General features: G+C 47.0%; 1 protein-coding gene across 1 annotated transcript in view; it reads left to right on the top strand.

The window, feature by feature from the left end:
* The first annotated feature begins 5,361 nt into the window (after window positions 1-5,361).
* LOC149334514 (thiopurine S-methyltransferase-like) overlaps window positions 5,362-18,295 on the top strand; it is a 69,666-nt gene continuing 56,732 nt past the window's right edge. Inside the window, exon 1 of the mRNA XM_089556257.1 lies at window positions 5,362-5,640. The gene's annotated coding sequence lies outside the window, so the exon portion shown is untranslated. The remainder of the gene's footprint in view (window positions 5,641-18,295) is intronic.

The raw sequence follows: 18,295 nt of genomic DNA, 5'->3' as shown, positions 1-18,295 counted from the left end.
AGAGCAATGAGTCAACTAAAAACCACGTCGGCAGCGGGGGCAGATGGGGTAACGAACAAAATGCTAAGGAACCTAGATCTAGTCTCGGTCACGGCAGTCACAGATTACCTAAATGAGATATGGAAACGAGGTAGTCTACCTTCACAATGGAAACATGCCAAAGTAATCTTTATTCCAAAACCCGGGAAGAAACTTGAAGTGGGCAACCTCAGGCCGATATCGCTAACGTCCTGCCTGGGGAAGCTGATGGAACATGTCATATTAAACGGACTCCAGGAATACGCAGAGGAGAGGGAGTTATTTCCTGAAACGATGCTAGGCTTCAGGAGCAAGTTGCCCACGCAGGACGTCATGCTCCAGCTCAAAGCAGACATCATAGACCCGCCCAACAAAGGGGGCGCCAAAACTATACTGGGCCTAGACCTACATAAAGCCTTCGATAACGTCAAACACGAGGTCATACTAACTAATCTGGCGGAGATTGCCCCTAGAAAGCGGACCTACGATTACGTAAGGGACTTTCTAACCGGCAGAACCGCAGAAATAAATCTAGGAGACATCCAGTCAGAAACTATTAAGCTGGGAGACAAGGGAACTCCGCAGGGCTCAGTGCTCTCTCCTTTCTTATTCAACCTTGCGTTGAAGAACCTACCGCCGGAGGACCCGCCTGGGCCTGAGTACATGTACTCTGGCAGGCCTAATGAAACACTTGATGCCCCTTTTGAGTTGCACGACCTTAAGGCGGCCTTAGCAAAAATGCGCCGGGGTACGGCTCCGGGACGGGATCACATAACAGTGAACCTGTTGGCGAACCTACCGGACTCAGCCTACCTCCATTTATTAGAATACATCAACCAGATCTGGGACGGGCGTCCACTCCCTCCCGAGTGGAAAACGTCACTTGTGACGTTTATCCCTAAAGCAGGTAAGGCCGTGAATACGGACAACCTGAGGCCCATATCACTGACCTCATGTGCGGGCAAGCTTATGGAGACGATGGTTCGGGATCGCCTCTCTCCATACCTGGAGAGTAAGGGCTTCTTTGCAGTTACCATGTTCGGGTTTCGCCCCCACATGTCTGCACAGGATGTCCTTCTCCAGCTGCACAGGGATGTAATACGACCCACAACTATGCAACACAATGACAAAGCCATCCTCGCCCTTGATCTGAAAGGAGCTTTCGACAATGTTAAACACGGAAGCATCCTGGCCAACTTGAGTTCTACCGATTGTGGGGCTAGGGCCTACGCGTATGTAAGAGATTTCTTGACTAATCGTCAGGCCTTTCTTCGGATTGAGGGCGAGGAATACGGCCCTTACATGATGGGAACACGGGGTACCCCTCAGGGAGCGGTGTTATCACCGCTCCTGTTCAACATAGCTATGATGCACCTCCCAAGCCAACTGGCCCGGGTGGAAGGCATTCAACACGCGTTGTATGCAGATGACATTACAATTTGGACCACTGAGGGGAGCCTTGGGGACATGGAGGCCCGCCTTCAGCAGGCCGCTTCCATAGTCGATGCGTATGCCATTGACTGTGGGCTCCAATGTGCTCCAGCGAAATCAGAGCTTTTGCATGACAGAGCGAACCCAAAGGATAGGACAGCAATTCACATCTCTCTGTCAGGAGGTCCTATTAGAGAGGTGGAGGAGCTCCGTATTCTGGGCCTTTTCATTCACCACAGACTCAGACCGGACTCCACCATTCTGAAACTCAAGAGAGTAGGCGAACAGGTAGGGCGCATGATCCGCCGCGTTTCCAACAAGCGGGGCGGTCTGCGGGGCAGGGACGCGCTTCGGCTCGTCTATGCCTTCGTGACTAGCCGGATCCTCTACGCCGTGCCATATCTCCGCACTACTAACCAAGACGAGGCGCGAATAGACGCCGTCATCCGCAAGGCAACTAAGCGAGCCCTGGATCTCCCGGTGGCTACCTCTAATGCCAAACTCAAGGCATTGGGGGTGCTAAACTCCTACCAGGAGCTGCGGGAGGCCCACCTCGTGAACCAATACACGCGGCTCATGCAGACGGCCCCTGGGCGCCGCCTGCTAAACCGCTTACACATCCAACACGACTGCACTCCAGAGGAGGCGGAGCGTATCCCAGTACTGTGGCGCCATATGCTCTGGGTCTCCCCGCTCCCCCGTAACATGGACACCGACATGCACGTAAACAGGCGACAAGCGCGGGCTCGGGCTCTTGAGAGACAACACGGCTCCCGACCCGGTGTATATTATGTAGACGTAGCAGGCCCATCGCCCACGGGATTTTACACGGCCGCTGTCGTTCACCAGGAAATGCACGTTGATGGACTCTCTTTTCGAGCCCCGAATTCAATGCGAGCCGAGGAAGTAGCGATAGCGCTTGCTGCCGCCCACGCCAATTCGAGAATCATCATTACGGACTCCCGAAAAACATGTGATCATTACTTGGCAGGGGAGATCTCCCCCTTAGCTGCTTGCATTCTAAGACGGACTGCCACTGATCCAACACCCAAAAGAATCATTTGGGCTCCTGGCCACCAGGGCTTACGAGGTAATGAGGCCGCTGACGCGGCTGCCCGAGCGCTTACTCACCGGGCTCCTCATCCCAGCTCTTCTGGCTCGGAGACTAACCAGCCGCTGCTGCGATTCAAGGAAATTATAACGCATTATAGCGACATCCACCGCCTTTTCCCGGCCCCTGCAAAGGGGCTGAGTAAGACGGAGGAGCGAACTTTAAGGCGCCTGCAGACAGGTACTCTACTCTGTCCTGCAATCTTAAAGCATTACGATCCTAACACGGATGGGCGATGCCCACACTGTGGGGAGACCTGTGATATCTTCCACATGGTGTGGGCATGTACTCAAAATCCCCACCTCCCCCCTTCCCCTACCCCTTCCAGAGAGGCATGGGAGACTGCCCTTCTCAACTGCTCCTCGCTTGAGTCCCAAAGGGCTCCGGTGAAACGGGCTAGAGACGGGGCATTGTCATGCGGTGTCCCGGACTAGGGACGCCGACCATGTAGCGTGGCCACTCTTTGGCTCCCAAACTCTATTTCAGAAATTAAAAGTTTTCACCACCACCTACCGCCGCTATTGAAGACTGTCGAGGGTATAAACCACACGCTATATGCGGATGACATAACAATATGGACGCATACAGGAAACGATGGGGAAATAGAACAAAATCTCCAACACGCGATCGATATTGTCCAGGATTACGCGGAATGGGCAGGACTAAATTGCTCGCCAAGCAAATCCGAACTTCTGGTGATCCGGGGGGCTAGCAAACGCTATACCAACGCAGGGGACATTCACGTACTGGTAAATGAGACTCCGGTAGCCAGAGTTGACAAAATCAGGGTCCCAGGACTTATAATACAGGACAATAGAAAGAACACAGAGACAATTATCAGGCTTAAGTCCACAATTAACATGACAACCAGGCTCATAAGGCGAATAGCTAACAAAAGACGGGGAGTCAAAGAGAAAGATCTCTGCCGAATGGTTCAGGCTTTCGTGATAAAAAGAATAGTTTACGCCGTTCCCTACCTCAAGCTAGGGCTGGCGGAACAGAACAAAATAGATGGGATCATAAGGCAAGCATATAAAGCAGCATTGGGGCTGCCCCACTGCACTCCTACGGAAAGACTTCTTAAACTGGGGATCTACAACACCACCACGGAACTATGCGAGGCACATATATTTGCGCAATTAAGGAGGCTTGCAACCTCACCCCCGGGGAGAAAGATCCTGAGCAACCTAGGATTACATGATAGAATTCCGGAAAGAAATGTGCAGGCAAAATTACAGACCAAAGTTAGAAAATCACTCACTATTGAACCACTTCCAAAAAACATGCACCCTGCTTTTTACGAAGGCAGGAGGAGAGCTAGAGCAAAGGCCCTTGAAGCCAAGCTCGAAGGCTCGAAATACACAACCTATGTAGACGCGGCGGAATACGAAGGAGGCGACTCCTTTGTGGTCGTGGCCGTGAACGACTCGGGTGAAACATTAACGGCCGGTTCGGTCAAAACAAAAAACTCAGGGACAGCGGAGGAGGCGGCTATCGCCATGGCAATGGCCAGCACCAAAGCAGTCACCATAATTAGCGACTCCAAGGTGGCTATCAACAATTTTGCGCGGGGTATGATCTCCCAGGAGGCAGAACGAATATTAAGGCATAAAGACTGGGACCAAAGAGAGGTGGAACTAATATGGGTGCCGGCACACTCGGGGAACAGGGGAAACGAGTTGGCTCACAGTGTAGCTCGAGGTTATGTCAGCCGAGCAGTGAGCCGGGTTGAGTCCCCAAATTTCACGAGAGATGCATTCATATCATTTCACGAATACACAAATCAGTTTAAACTGGAAAGGAGGATCTATCCGCCACCAGACAAAAAGCTCGACAAAAGCCAGGAGGTAACGTGGCGTCGGCTCCAGACGCGAACCTTCTTTAGCCCGTCGAGAGTAGCACACATGTATCCAACACAATACAACGCTACTTGCAAACAATGCGGCGAGATAGCAGGATATGACCACATTTTATGGAGCTGCAAAAAGGCGCCGCCACCGGCGGACCTACTACCAGTCCCTCCTCTAGAGCGGTGGGAGGCTATACTGGCCAGCTCAGACCCGTTGACGCAAGTCCGGGCCACTGAGTGGGCTCACGAGGTCGCCAAGAGCCATGGGCTCGAAGCCACCTAGTATAATGCCCACTATGGCTCAGTGCTGACAATAAACGTTTTCCAATCCAATCCAATCCTGTGGCATACGTGCGTCCCGTATGCATGTGCACGGAGAGGGGAAACGAAGAGGAAGGCGGAGGTTCGGAACGCAGCGAGTCCAGTGCTTTTTGTGTGCGTGCTCCGAACCTCTCCTTTCCGAGGTATTTGATTGGCTGACGGAGGATTTGTTGTCCTTTCCGTGGGCGTCGATTGGGGAGAAGTGTCGCCTGTTTTATGATTGGTTACTGTCCCCGCTAAGGGCGGAGACAGAAGGCTTAAAAGGGAACGCTCCCGATTAAGTGGGGCTGATTTCGTGTAATCAACGGTTCATTCATGTTGTAAATACTTTTCTCTTTAGTTGTTCCTTCTTGTTTATTTTGTGTAAATAAATGGTTAACCTTCTTGTCCCGGCATCGAGTCACGTGATTGTTGGCGACTCTGAACCGTCAATTCATCATCATCAAGTGTTTCCTCTCGTCACCACCTGAAGGGGTAACGCAACTGGCGCAGTCGACAGGATCGCAACGTCTTTCTACTCGAGGTATCGGACGGAAGGTGAGAAGAACAAGTCGGTGCACAAGCTACAGAGTAGCACGTCCTAAAGGAGGAAACGCGAAGCTGCGTTGTGGAACAGACGTAACGACGCTTCAAGAACGCAGGTCGAGTTCGAGAGGACGCCGGAAGCTCAAGTCAGCGAGGAGCTGAAGGAGCTGGGCAAAGACGAGTCTTCGAGGGTTCGAGACAGCAAGCTGCTGAAAGGAACCAGGCGTCCCCATCGAAAGGTTCAGAGCCAGAACCAGGCGACCAAGCGAAGCGAGTTCCAAGGCAGTGAGCTGCTGTGGGACGCACCCGTGTGCGTCTACCTTCCTGGGAGTCCGCTGTCATCACGCCGAGCGCGACAGCAGTGCCGTCCACAGAGCATTGAGAGGTAAGGGACCTTTCGGCTTTCTCCGAATTCACCATGTCGGTGTAGCGTTTACGTACTACAAACGGTAGCACGTAAATTGGAGATGGCTGCTGCCTCACGGTATGACCAGGAGGGCATGATGCGACGTTTGGAGCAGGAGGAGGCAGAAGAGCTGCTCGAAATTGAGAATTTTAAACTTTTAATTGAGCTTGAAAAGACCAAGCTTGCTTGTTGAAATTGAACCAGGGAATGAAAGCTGATAAGGGAAATCCTATTTGCGGCAGTTCAATTTTTCATGGCATGCAATATGGGCATTTAATGATTGAGTGTCCGAACTCGAAGCGAGAACAAAATATTTCCGCTGTGAGGAGACATGTGGGAAATTAGCAGCCCATGTGGAGATGCTGGTGCCTGATAAGCTGTGCTCCCAATTGGAGATGACAGTTAATAAGATCACTCAACCAGACAACACGGAAGATCAGGCATGCGGCGACTTGCATACCGAAGATCAGTGTCCCGAAGCCTGTGTGGATTCAGGGAGTGAAAAACAGCTTAAAGGAGAAACGATTCAGTCACTTTCCAGAGGTAAGGGCTCCGATAAAACAAAGTGGGAAGGTGCGTCTCTCCAGGTAGCAGAAGCTGATCTGCCGTGTGTGCCAATGGTAATAGCTGTGAAAGCTGCAGGGGTTTGTCAGCAGGGCCCAACCGTGCGTGCCGTGCCAGAAGAGTTGTCCGAAGGCATAGGGGTGTTAGTAACGCCTGTGAAGCACTGCCTGCTAGAGCAGGTTGACGCTAACTCTGGGGCAGTAGTAACGCTCGACGAAGAGGTAGAGCAGGCACCAATAACAGGAACGCTCTTTGCAGGCGAAGGTAAGCTAGCTGCCGAAGATGAGGTGGTTAGCCAGCCGGTTCTCACAATATGGGCAGTGATAGCAGACGTAGCTGATGGTGTAGCGAAGTTGGTGACACCTGAGACGCACTCGCTGTTAGAGCAGACAGAAAGAGAGCGGCTACATGAAGAAAATGAGAGAGCTGATTTTGAAGAGCATTTTAAAATTCGAGACAAAACTGAGACGCCGGTAGAGCATGAAGCCAATTTGGTAACTGCAAAAGTTTTTGCAGCAGATTGTAAGCTAACAAGGAACGATGAGGCCGCGTCTGATGCCGAGGGAGGAAATCCTGAGAAGAGAAAGAATGAAGATGGAGGCATGCTTTTCCTTGAAAGGAACGTTGGCGGGCAGCTGTACAAGGAGCTAGCGCTACCTGAACCCCAATCTAAAACAGCACGTGAGATAGCCGATGACAGGCGTAACCCTAACGTGAAGTTCAAAGAGACTAACGCAGACGCACTAGCAGCAGCAATCCTCGTTGCGCGTAGGCAGTCAGTGAGCTCTGTCAGTCTTGAGGAAACTGACGAGGTAGAAATGATAGCGGCGGCAGCCTTGGGAACCGGCGTTGACTCGGATAATTAGGAATTTTGGTCCAATTTGGTGGACAAAGCCCAAAAGAAACAAGTTCTGTTTCGAGACGTAGGCGGCTAGAAGCAATTGTCAGTTTTGAGGGCATCGATCTGACACGGTGGATTCTGTAATGCGCAGATCAGTTTCCGGCCTTGTGTGTTCGGTTTGAGATGACCGCTGTGTGCGCGTATGTGTGCGTGTTGGTGGACTGATTGTACAGATGGCGTACATGTGCGTGTATGTGTGTACTTTTGTTGTCGGACACCGTGGTTGAACTGTTGAATTCCCACTGACAACGAGTGTCCGTGTGACATTCTTGGGTGGAAGTTGTTAAGTTCGCTGAACTTTCTGCGGCGCCATCCAGCCTCCAGCACACTTCATAGACCCGCGGCGAGACCAGTGCTTTTTGTGTGCGTGCTCCGAACCTCTCCTTTCCGAGGTATTTGATTGGCTGACGGAGGCTTTGTTGTCCTTTCCGTGGGCGTCGATTGGGGAGAAGTGTCGCCTGTTTTATGATTGGTTACTGTCCCCGCCAAGGGCGGAGACACAAGGCTTAAAAGGGAACGCTCCCGGTTAAGTGGGGCTGATTTCGTGTAATCAGCGGTTCATTCATGTTACAAATACTTTTCTCTTTTCTTGTTTCTTCTTGTTTATTTTGTGTAAATAAATGGTTAACCTTCTTGTCCCGGCATCGAGTAAAGTGATTGTTGGCGACTCCGAACAGTCAATTCATCATCATCAAGTGTTTCCTCTCGTCGCCACCTGAAGGGGAAACGCAACTAGGGGGTTACGCGTGATGTTCATTATGATAGCCTTGCTCTGTTGTTGTTTTGCTTTTCATTTGTGTGTATGCATGTTTTTTTCGAATAAAAGTTCATTTGTGAATTGGCGCTCGGCCTTGTTTTTTTCTCAACAACCAAGTGGCCCAACCTTCTCTCCTGACTCCTGCTGGCGCCACTCGATGTCCAATTGAAGTCCTTCTGGTCTCCGAAGCTAGCGTCTACTGCTTCACGCTCGGCTTTCGACACGTGGGTCGGCAGGGGCTCCACTCTTAGCTACGTTGTGGCTTCAAATTGGACAGCAGGCCGCCCTGCGCGCAGTCGCTGCCCTGAATGCACTGACCTCAGCTGCTGGTTCTTCGCCAAGGGGTTCATGGCTTCGACTGCCGTTTCTTCTTGCTTTATTCCTGTATTTTTCAAGTACAGCTGCAGCCGCTCGCGTCCTTTTTCTTTAGAGCTGTTTCGCTGCACACCGCTCTTCAGATAAGAAGCAAACCGCAGCGATATGCATATGAGTCGGAATACTGCGTTTTATTTTCTTGTTGGCTTTCTGGATTCTTGAGCAGAAGACACTTCGGCAGCATGTGCTTCTGAGACAGCTATTAAAAGGCTCTGCTGTTTCCACGCAGCTGCCTTCAAACTCGTGAGAGCTGATTTTTCAAACTCGGTGAGTACTGCTCATGCGCTTTAAACGTCTTCTCTTTCCATTAGGCGTGTAGGGCTTGGCCATTTACTGTTTTGGGCCATTATGCATTGTTTGCTTCACACTGGAGGCAGTAGCGGAGCCTAAAATTATATCATATAACGTTACTTTTCTCTCTAAAACATGCTTTCTTCACCTAAATTTGATGAGGTGGTAGCACCAACTAATTAGGTAGACAAAAGAAGAGAACAATTATTTCTTAAAAGAAAAAAGGTCTTGCAGCACTAGAGCGTAGAAATTATGTTGCGATTTTGAAAAAACCTTCAATACGCGGCAAGGTTACCAGCACTATTTTATTCTTTTGCACTAACCGCGAGCTACGTGTTAACCATAAAAGAAATTTCGGCAAAAGTTTACGCTTATTCATTATAAGCCTTTCGGGCTGCTCGACCAAGATGCTTCCGCTTTGCCGGATCAGGATGCAGTCAGAGGTTACATTCGACTTTTTGCTCTACGTCTACTCGACAACTGTACAAATTTGCTACACAGCATTGCGACAGTGTTAAGGCTTCCGCTCAGTGCAAAACCCAGTGTCTTCTCGGTGGATGCGGCTTCTTGTTAGGCATGCCTAAACCAACGTAATTTTCTAAAGTAATTGGCTTTTAGCACAAAAACGTTTCCATTAATTTTTAGTCGAGATTCGAGCCCACGACCTTTGGGTAACACAGCCAGGCACGCGGACGACTGGGCCACCATGTCCAATATTTTTCAACAAAAATTTTGAATATCGAAAAAATGCAACATACTGGTACAGCTGAATTCAAAGAAATGGTCCATGGTTGTGATACGTAGCAAAATCTTTCTTTTATAGGGTTTCCATCGCTCGCAAAGAGCAGTTTAAACTGCACTAGTAACCAATGCAGACACTTTTACACGAGAGGCAAAAAGTTAATTGAAAAAAATTCAAGCCTGCCGATGAGAGATCTGCGAATACATTTATTCTTACTGTGAAATCTTACAATACATCAACAAATTGCCCTAAGAAACTCTTCCTGCTCAAAGAAATGCTTTTGTCCAGAATTGTTCGGTATTATAGGCACGGTGAATCGGGTTACGTAGAAGTTGGGGAGACGGCGTGTATACGCTGCTGGCCTAGTTTAAGGTTTAGTATTGAAGTAATCATTGAACTGACCTAGAAACGTGCTAATTAGTCGCATAGTAAATGCCGTAGTTGAAGTGCATAAAGTGCATGTAATATGGAAAGTGTTGCGATCATTATATTAAATGTGTGAATGTCAACAAAGAATAGTGTTTATGGAGAGAAATCGCCGGAAGGAGGCTTTAACGCTATCGGGTCATAACCGTATAGGGGGCGCATGAGAAGAGCGTCGCCGGGGCCGTGGAGGCCGCATCGGCGAGCTAAAAGCGCAGAAACGCCGCCGTGACGAGCGCACTGCCCACGGGGTGATGAGGCACAAGCGAAAAAGCTTTTCGTGGCGCTGACGGCAGTCCAGGCCACGCGCTGTGTCATTCGTGTTAAATCTGTGGACGGTCGCACATTCATCGAACATTGGAGTGTAAGCTTTACTTTCACATTTTTTGCAGTGTTTGGCCAGATTCTCGGAGACGGCAATGTTGTCAACATTGTTGTCATGTTTTTGCAGACTGATATTTATGTACCTTCACGTTTGGCCAATGTACTTCTTCCTGCATTACGAAGGCACTGATAGACGACAGCGGAAGCACAAGAAACGTGGGGATTGATCTGCGTTTGCCCACAGTTACGGCAAACTTGTTAGCTATTGGCATTCCTGCATTATGAGGCGAGCGTATTGGGCGCGGAAAAAAAAACCGTCATTGCCTATGCGTTTGCGAACTTTCCTTCAACTGTGGCTGGCGTTGTGCAGATAGGGCAATAAGACAACTTTTTTGTGGTGGCTCTCATTAGGAATAGTTGAACGTTTCTTATTTATGCTGCCGGCCACTGATAACCACGAGCGGTTGAGGGTAGCCAGCGGCAAAAAGCAGGCCTACCTGCCTTTGAGGACGGCCGTCAAGCCAAGGTCCATAGGCTTTTGAAGTGAAAGCTTCACTACAGGACCTCGTGATTCGATCTCCGTGTGCCTAGTTTTAACCTTCAAATGAACTTGAGCTTCCTAAGCGAAGGAATGGTGCATAACAGGCCCCCTGGGACAGTGGATTCCCTAGTCGTTCTTTAAGCTACGAAACCGATGGAGCGGGAGCTTGGAGAGCAAAGGAAAGGCGCATAACTGTCCTCTTGGAAGAAAAGAGGACACGTTAGTCGCGCTTTAAGGTACGAAAACCAATAGAGCGAGAGTTTGGAAAGCAGAGGAAAGGCGCACAACTGCCCTCTTGGAAAAAAGGACACCTGTGGTGCTTTAAGCCACGTGGCGGCAGTGACAGTTGTGCGCTGCAAGCGTTGGCATTCACAACGTTGTGGCAGAAACGCGGCACTGAAGCCATAGGCTGTTGGCATTCATTGTGTTCATTGGCATTGTGGCGTTGGCGTTGACAACGTTGATTTTAAGGAAAGCAAGCGCGCATAACACTCCCTGGGTTAGTGGACGCCTGAATTGCGCCCATAGATACGTGGTGTGTCTAGTATAGTGGTGTGATGAGAAGTAGATGTGAGCTGCATGCGTTAGCGCTGAAATCGTTGTGGCAGACACGAGGCACTGCTGGAATAAGCCGCAGCGTTCATTGGGTGAGCAAACTCTCGCAATCAACCATGAACTGCCACCTGCGAGGGTGGCAGGGTGGGCGTGCTGCCTATCCGATGCCCGGAACGCACTCAGCCTTACAGACGCCAGGCCGCTCATAGTTGTCCGATACGCCCTAGCTTTCGCTCTCTAACCAGGTTCAGGAGCAGTTGAACCGCAGCTAATTTTTCCAGTGGTACTACGAAACCACAGGCTGACAAAGCCTCGATTACTAACTTCGAGTTTGCGCACGACCACGAAAGGCGAGGTTTTTTGCCTCTAAATTTATGGGACCGCTAATCCGGATCATGAGAGGGAAATAAATAGAATAAGAATGGGGTGGAGCGCATATGGCAGGTTATCTCAGATCATGAATGGCAGTTTGCCAATATCCCTGAAAGAGAAAAGTCCACAGCCGCTATAACCTACCGGCACTCGCCTATGGGGCAGAAACGTTGTGGCTAACAAAGAGGGTTCAGCTTAAGTTAGGGGACGACGCAGGGAGCTATGAAAGAAAAATGATAGCTGTAACGTTACGAGATCGGAAGCGGGCGGAGTGGGTGAGGGAACAAACGCGGGTTAATGATATCCTAGTTGAAATCAAGAAGAAGGAATAGGCTTGGGCAGGGCATGTAATGCGAAGGCAAGATAACCGCTGGTCCCTAAGGGTAACGGAGTGGATTCCAAGAGAAGGCAAGCGTAGCAGAGGCGGGAGAAAGTTAAGTGGGCGGAGTAGATTAAGAAGTTTGCGGGGATGCGGTGGCCGCAACTGGCAAAGGACAGGGTTAATTGGAGACACATTGGAGACGCCTTTGCCCTGCAGTGGGCGTAGTTAGGCTGATGATGATTATGGGACCAGCAGGCATGCTCAGGAGACAACGGACGGTTCAGAGCAAATCATTCTGTTTTTAAGCACGTGTCATCATAATGACCTTAAAGGATTCTTCATCGACGTCAAAGATTACCACACCAGTATTTGATGAATGGTATTGAGGAAGCTATTGACAACCATGACATCCTTAGTTTCTGAAACAAAATGCGCTCTCTACCAGTGATGTTATGCAAATTCTGAACTTTTATTTAAAATCCTGCTTTGTCACGTAGAGCAGACAACCGATATCTAGAAGAAATGTGTGTGCATAGGCTCATGTGCAGCGAATGTTCTTGACGCACTGTTTTTGGCCACTATCACAGATTGCTTCAGAAAAGCATCAACGGTACTTGCGTCGTCAAAACCATTAGATTTATAGACGACTATCTCGTACTTTTAAAATACAGTGACGAAAAACTCGAACATTGTAGCTCCCGAAGAGCATTCCATGTCTGAACATTGTTTGCATCCTCTCACATTAACATCTGAATTCCCGGAATGTAATAACATGCGATTCCTTGACTTGTGGCTTCACTTTTTTGATGCGCATATCTGCGGGTACTACGAACGCAGAGGCAAAAAAACGCTCCTTTTATGTGCAGCAGCCCACTTTAAATTAGTAAAGCGAAGTATTTTCAGCCTGTGCTTCCGTAATGCCCTTCAAAAAGCCTCTGAACACCGGCTTGACCACAATTCTCACAAGCAGGTAGAGCGGTTCCTTGCGGCTGGCTATTCTTTACCACTCCGGGTATCCATAGCCGGCAGCATTCATAAGAAACGTTCACCTGCTCCTAAAGCGAGTGACCGCAAAAGAGTTGTTGTATTGCCCTCTCTGCACAACGTCAGACGCAGTTCAATGAAAATTGGGGAAGCGCGCAGGCGTTGAAGTGACTTTTTTCGTGCCCAATAAACTCGCTTCACTCTGCAGAAAAGTCGGAAGCCAACAAGTTCACCGCTGCTGTGGACAAACGGACAGCAATCCCCACGTTTCTTGTGCTTCCGCTGTCGTCTATTCAATGCCTTTGTCCTGCTGGTAGGAATGCATTGACCAAACGCGAAGGTGCATAAATATCAGTCTGTAAGAACATTGCAACAGTGTTGGCAGCAGAGAAATCTCCGGGAATCCGGCCAAACACTGCAAGAATATGCGAAAGTCAAACTCGCACTCCTATACTCGATTCCTATATACGGTGTAATTTTAGCCATTTACCAAGTAACTTAAAAACACAGATGTATTTCAGTCATGTACGCTCAATACTTGAATATGGATGTGTTTGATGGGACCCACACACATCTGAGTGTGTAGACAAATTATAAAAGATTCAGAATAAGGCTGTTAGATTTGTTTTTGGTAATTAAAATCGGAAAGTTAGTAAGACGGAAAGCAAACAAAAACTTAAATGGCAAGAGTTGAAGGACCGCAGAAGGTACATCAGACTGAAATTTTTCTATGAGTTTTATTATTCGAAAACTGGCATAAACCGTGAACAATATATCCAGGCACCTCATTATATCTCAAAGCGACTGGACCACTGCTTGAAAGTCAGGGAATTTTCTTGCAAGGGTAACGTCTTGCGTTATTCTTTTTTTTCTTATAACTGTTTCAGACTGGAACAGTTTGGCATCGAGCACTGTATGTCTCACATCTAATGACGCATTTTTTCATGCACTGCAATAATTGCTTTATATCTCTAATGAAGTCTGTACCCTCCCTGCTGAAATGCCCTGCGGGAGGAAGCAGTTAACTAATAAATAAATAAATAAATTAATAAATGAATGAATGAATGAATGAATGAATGAATGAATGAATGAATGAATGAATGAATGAAATGCAAATCTGACATCGTTAAAGGACGAGACCGTACGTCTAGAAAAACACATGAATCCATCAAAATCTGCCGTGCGAAGAACCACTGTGGGCCCGAAAGACGCGGGTTCGATCTCGGCTGCAGCGGGTGAATTTTGATGGAGGCGAACTTCTAGAGGCCCGTGTGCTGTGCGATGTCAGTGCACGTTAGAGAACCCCAGGTGGTCGAAATTTCCGGAGCCCTCCATTACGGCGTTCCTCATAGCCACAGCCTGAGTTGCCTTCGGACGTTAAACACCAATAAACCAAGAACTACTGTGTTTGTACACGGTCCATTTCTTTTGCTCAGAAAAAAGTGAAGTTCCTAAGCCTGGCTTGGCACGCGCTGTGACCGGTCACTTGGCTGAAATGTTGCACACTTCCTATCACTGTGTTCTATCGCTTAATTCATAATTTTTGGGCTTTTGGCCCAATTTTCTATTCACACTGGTTTTATTTTTTTTTTTCGTGAAGGCTGTCTATACCTGTCAGCTTTACGTTTTTATAGAATTTAGCCTCTATTGGACAACGGTTACTTCAACTTGCATTAGTGTTTATCTGTTGTTCTCACGATAACCTTCTGCACCCCCCTCCCCTTTTTATCGCCTTTCACTGCCCCTTCTTTGAAAAATACTTGTTTTACTCTGAGATGAACTGCCACTTCTGGTTAAAGCGTATCCAATGCAATGCTGTTGTTCTTAGCATTTGGTTTTATTATTGTAGCAGTTTTCGTCTTGATGTGGCAGCTCTGGATCACTTTCGTTTCATCTCTATATTTATACCCGAGGTCGAAGAAATAAATCCGTCATTTGATAGCGCTCTGTGCGTTCTCAATCTTCGCCCAAAAGTGTGTGTTTCTCTAACTACGCTTTTCAGTTCCTGAAGAATTTTGCTCTCCCAGACGAACATTATAAAAATCCATTTAATTGCCTGCGACATTCGTTATTCGTTTGACCAGTAGACCACAGTTTTTTTTTTAAGTACTGGTGTTAAGATTCCCGTTAACGCCCTATTGTTTTACTTCAAAAAAGCTTTCGATACGGTTCTTCATAAAGACTACAATAACAACTGCAGGTTTTAATCTAATCTAAAGCTTCTCGTATTAGACTTGGTTTGTGTTCAGTGGCTACAATACAATACATCTTTATTTTCCAGAAAACAACAAGATGGTCTCTTGGGCTAAAAGCTACACAAAAGCTTGTAGAGGCCCATGAGACCATTACAAGGCACCAGCGTAATGAATAGATTGGAAAGTACATAAGTAGACAGTAATAATGGAAATAATAAAACAGTTACTGTGACAAGTAATAATGATGTCAGTCACATAAAGCAGCCAGTAGTCAACTGAAACCAAAATAAAACAACTGAAAAGCACATACGCGGAAACATCAAACAAATATTAATGGATCACAACTGCATGAAATAGGAATGTAATTGTTTTTTGTTCAAGCCCTCTGTGCGTTCATACTTGTTTAGTATTGTAGGGAGGTTATGGGTAAGTGACTGATATTGATAAAATGTATGAAAATGAGGAACTGCCCACGCATCAACATTTCTTGTTTGCACGCTAATATTTCGTCGCTCTAAGGATCCTAAGCACGTTAGAAGGTTAGTAACTTCAACGGAGGAAAAGTAGATTGACTGTAATAGGCGAAATTCATACAGCTTGTCTACACTTATGATATTGAATGATTCAAATGCACCCTTTGTAGTTTCCATGGGCTCAATATTTGCTATGTAATGGATGAATTTTTCTGTAAAACCAGGAGTTAATTTAAATTGGTTTTTGTGGTTGTACACCAACCTAGACTACAGTATCTTAAATGGGAGTCAAACAAAGCATGATATACTTGCAGTTTTATCTTGGGTGGAAGTATTGTACGACAGCGCGATACTAACCTTCAGCAATTCGTCTAACGTTATAACACTGCTTCTTCCAGGTTTCCGGTGCTATTAGGCGTGCCCCAGGGCACTGTATCTGGCTTTCTGTTTCTTCAATGCACATAAACGACACCCTTTCAAAACTTTTCTCTAACATTCTTGTGTTTAGTAGTGAGAGTTTTCTTTATCAAGGAAATATAAACTCTAGCAATGCTTTTAATATCCAACCTTTCCGCTTGAACCGGGCTGCAAGATGTGTTTATTGCATTGGGATGTGCAAAAGAATTCTCGAATTCTTTCGTATCACCAAAATCCTTAATCCACCCCTTACTGTATACGACGTAGCACATCCCCACTTTTCATCTCCGGCATTTACAACAGTGTGGCGCGATTGCGTTTCTTACGTCAACACACATGTAATTGCGCATTATTTCAGGAGCGTAAATTGCTGGGCTGGTTGGTTTATTATTTACCACATGGCCTTCGTTGTTCTGTTCATACTTCGACCACTGCTAGAGAAGCAAATCGTATACTGTTTTACATAGGGCGTAATTTGCCATTGATTATTGTCTAGGCAGGAACATGCATCCTTGACAACGTAGGCAACATCCAGCGGGGCTTCACAATGTAGTAAGGAGGAGGTGTGCGACTTACTGAACAGGTGCGACATTGAAAAATGACTGAGAAACTGCAATCATATCAGCTACGATATCAACATTGACACCCATCGTACCACTACACGTTTAGCATGCGAATATCTAGACGTGCTGTCGAAATGGGGTATCCAAAATACTATCCACGAAGTCACGCGTGAAGAGATATTATCTAACCGTCTGGTTGTCGAGTGTATTGACCATATCAATGTTCGTGCTCACAATCTTGCAACGCGTTCAGTTGTTGTCCGTCAAAAACTTGCTGATCACTACTTCATTTGCTGCGACTTCGCCCAACCGTCTTGCCTGGCGTCTATTATGAATTGCAGAAAAGAAATTACTATCACAGACCTTAAAATATTGGACGAGTTAATAGCACAATACAACTGGTACAATTTCTTAAAAATCGTGCATCCTGGTGAGATGTATGAAGAATTCGTTAAATTGTTCAAAAATTTGAAACAGGCCGCCACGTGGTGTCTCTATATTAAGCAGCGCAGTGTTGATAGCCGGTGGATGTCAGCGGAAATATTGGCAGCAATTAAACAAAACAAGTGTTACTGTGGACGCAAGTAAAGCGTGCGCCTTCTTGCGACGAGTTGCGACTCAGGTTTAAGATATGCAGAAACAGAGTCAATGCGATGGTTAGGCTTACCAAGCGGATACACTGCCGGAAAAAATTTTTCGATGCACGTTCTGATAGCAGACGAACGTGGAGGCTTGTCAACGACTTACGAGGTGAGAACTCTGCCATGCGGAAAGACAGGTCTATTCTGGGACATTTTTCGAGCGATTCTGAAACGGTTGTGCAAGAATTTAACAGTTACTTTTCGCGTGTAGTTGGCGTAGCAAGGCCACATCCGAACACATGTTCCTTGAAGCACTCTTTGGCAGAATCCGCCTACCTGCCTCTTATTTCCGAACATGACCTTCAATGTCTGCTTGCAAGCCTAAAACCCAATAAATCTCCTGGCATCGATGGAATCTTAATTGCTGATTTATGCAGAAATTTTCATGTCCTTAAATGTGTGTTACTGACAATACTGAATCATATTATTTCAACAGCCGAAATACCAGTCCTAATGAAAACCGCCATTATCATTCCATGTTTCAAAAATGGAGCACGCAATAGGGTAGAAAATTATCGTCCCATCTCAATTTTGCCAGCAATATCCAAAATACTTGAAAAACACTTGCTTCAGAGTATGCAGGGTTTCTTGGATAGACATGGTGTCATTTCTTCTGCCCAGTACGGATTTGTGCAGGGCAAAGGCACCCAGGTTCTTGTTGAAGATTTCGCTGATACTTTGAATTCGGCTTTCGAGTCTAACCAGGTTGCATGTGCATTGTTTCTAGACGTGAGTAAAGCTTTTGACGGTGTTTGTCAAAGCCTGCTCTTAAATAAACTTCATATGTTAGGATTTAGAGGCTTGTTTTTGTTACTGCTTACTAATTTCTTACAGAACAGACGGCAGCTAGTTTCGGTCGCCAATTTTCGCAGCAGTTGTATTGATATCAACACGGGTGTCCCCCAAGGGTCCATTCTGAGCCCTTTGCTATTTAATCTCTTTGTAAATGATCTTGTTGACACAGTTCCCGGTCGTTTGTTTCAATATGCTGATGATACCGTTATCATTTCCTGTGCAAAGAACTTTTCTGATGCTATCAATGATCTTCAAAGTACTTCAACAAAAGTTGTGGACTGGTTCGCCCACAATCTTATCAATATTAACGTATCCAAAACAAATCTGATATGCTTCTGTAACCCTTTAAAGTAGTTGACGCTTGACCGGTCTTTACTTTTACATACTTCTGATTGTGCC

This window comes from Amblyomma mixtum, chromosome 8 (assembly GCF_055824585.1).
Source record: "Amblyomma mixtum isolate Tamu chromosome 8, ASM5582458v1, whole genome shotgun sequence".
Classification (NCBI taxonomy): Eukaryota; Metazoa; Arthropoda; class Arachnida; order Ixodida; family Ixodidae; genus Amblyomma; species Amblyomma mixtum.
The sequence above is the reverse complement of the archived record's forward strand: the minus strand, read 5'-3'. Positions and strand labels throughout refer to the sequence as shown.